This window comes from Ammodytes marinus, assembly GCF_949987685.1.
Source record: "Ammodytes marinus genome assembly, chromosome: 10".
NCBI classification, from domain to species: domain Eukaryota; kingdom Metazoa; phylum Chordata; class Actinopteri; order Uranoscopiformes; family Ammodytidae; genus Ammodytes; species Ammodytes marinus.
The window spans coordinates 30,202,132-30,204,631 of record NC_137214.1 but is presented as its reverse complement, the minus strand read 5'-3'; the positions used below and the strand labels follow the sequence as shown (position 1 = coordinate 30,204,631).

Below are 2,500 nucleotides of genomic sequence, written 5' to 3'. Positions count from 1 at the left end.
ACATAATGTGTTCCACAAGTCGACACCGTCCAAGGCCTACAGTATAAAGGCTGTGAGTGTGTGTGTGTGTGTGTGTGTGTGTGTGCGTGTGCGTGCGTGCGTGCGTGTGTGTGTGTGGGTGGGTGTGTGTGTGTGTGTGTGTGTGTGTGTAAAGAATGCCCAGGGCTTACAGTAGAAAGGCTGTTACTATGGGAACTCTGCATAATATAATATGGTTTATAAAGACGACAGTGTGGTCCTCAAGTTGATATGAGACATCCAAGTAACTGCCAGTAGGGCGGCCATTGCTTGTTCTGCCATGTACGGTCCCTCTCAAACAGTTTAAAGCCCTACTTCACCCGTGGAAATATGAAGGTGTATTGAACTGTGAGATCCTATGTAGTATAAAAGTGCAAATATTTTAGAAATCGGTTCATCCTAGCCTGAGAAAAGGCAGAAAGAGTGTTGTGTGGTCTCACTGTCTAACACTACATTTTCCCATGGGTGACTCACACATGGGAAAATGTAGGGTTAGGATATGTTTACAAAATGAGAACATTTAGATCACGTTATAATTGTATGATTGTTAGTTGATTATATGTAAATGTACATATTATATGGTTGGTTATAACATCATATAATATTTAAAATATAAATCCTGACAATGCCATGTCTTTTCTGCCTTTTCTTTGACTGCGCCGGTGGGCCTGTACTCTCAAAATGTTCGCAGAATGTTCTAGTTGTTACAATACCACAGACTGTAGCTGTCCATAAGAAGTATGTCAATAATAACACCTTCATCAAGGGGGCGTCCTTTAGCTCAGTTGGTAGGGCGTCGTCCCACCCCCATGGGCCTCGGCCAGCAGCAGACCCGGGTTCGATTCCAGCCCGCGGTCGTTCTCTGCATGTCACTCCCCTCTCTGCCCCATTTCAACTCTGTCTCTACACTATCAATAAAGCATAGAAATGCCAAAAAAAATATCTTAAAAAAAAAAAAAAAAAAACATCTTTGTGACGTCTTAAATGTAGCGGAATATGCATTTGTATCAAAAAGTTACACACTGTAGCTTTAAGAGAGACTAACAAGACAGAAAAATTTAATCAAAGAAAGTCATCACTGGTCCAGAGCATCTGTTCCATCGTGACTTTGATTTCATAAACAGGTTAATGTTTTCTTTTGGTGTTTAGGCTCATTTGCAGTCATTAGTTTAGCATGAATTAAGCATCGCTGTGTGTGTGTGTGTGTGTGTGTGTGTGTGTGTGTGTGTGTGTGTGTGTGTGTGTGTGTGTGTGTGTGCGCGTGTGTCTGTATGTGTATGTGTCTCTGCGTGCGTGCGTGCGTGTGTGTGTGTGTGTGTGTGTGTGTGTGTGTGTCTCTACCACTTATTCCTGTAAATGAGAAGGCTGTATATTAGCATAGCAGATGGCTTGATACCTAAGGTGTGAATACACTTATGAAAGCAATGATGTCGAGCTCTTAATCACTTACACATAGTAAATATTTCCAAGCACATCTAGCCTAGAAGACCAACATTATTTTTTGCACTTTTTGTTATTAAGACATTTTAACAGATGTTTTCACAGCCTGGTAAAAAGATATGCTGTTACTAAAGTTACACGAAATATTATAATCAAGCTAGAGGGCTCATAATGCAACCCGGTATCACGCCGAGGCGTCACATCCAGACGCATGGACCGGCGACTCTATTTCACGCCTTGCCTGACCAGGGCGTCTCTATTACACGCGCACCTCCCGCCGTCCAAATGAACGGAGGAATAGTCTAAATGAACGGAGGAATAGTCTAAATGAACGGAGGAATAGCACCAACAGGGGCCGACATGTTCTCCCAGGAATAGCACGACATGTTCTCCCAGCATTTCAATACTATCTAGCTGCAGCCCCCTCGGTGGTTAGGGTTAGGGCAAGGGGACAGGGAGAGGTTATAATATAGATAAAACATTGACGGAAAACCGCGGCCGCCATTTTGACTACGGGAGGTCCGCGACCGCGGCCGCCATCTTGACTACGGAGGTGCGCGTGTAATAGAGCCGCCCTGGTCAGGCAAGGCGTGAAATAGAGCCGCCGGTCCATGCGTCTGGAAGTGACGCCTCGGCGTGAGATCGGGTTGCATAATGTGTTAAAAGAATACTTCACCCATACGGAACCGGCGTTCTATCATTATATTATCGCTATTATAATATAATGAATTATGTTTTTCTTCCCTCAGTCTTTCCTCAGTCTTCCCTTGGCCCAGCTGTCCTGTTAATCCTACCCCTTACATGTTTACCAGTGTGATGTCACACTAGTAAAATGTAGGGTTAGACAGTGAGACCATAAAACACTCTTTCTGCCTTTTCTCAGGCTAGGATGAAACGATTGTTTGCACATTTATACTACAGAGGATCTCAGAGTTCAATACACCTTCATATTTCCACCGGGGAAGTATGTGTGCAATTGGCACATGGTACATGTAACAGCAAACGAGATCATCAGTGCAAATCATGCTATTTTTATGAAGTT

At 43.6% G+C, this 2,500-nt stretch overlaps 1 protein-coding gene across 1 annotated transcript in view; it reads left to right on the top strand.

The window, feature by feature from the left end:
* The window catches only part of LOC307257005 (uncharacterized protein), a gene marked incomplete at both ends in the record, with an annotated part of 262,163 nt that overhangs the window by 113,598 nt on the left and 146,065 nt on the right, over positions 1-2,500 (top strand). The gene's annotated exons all lie outside the window — the stretch shown is intronic.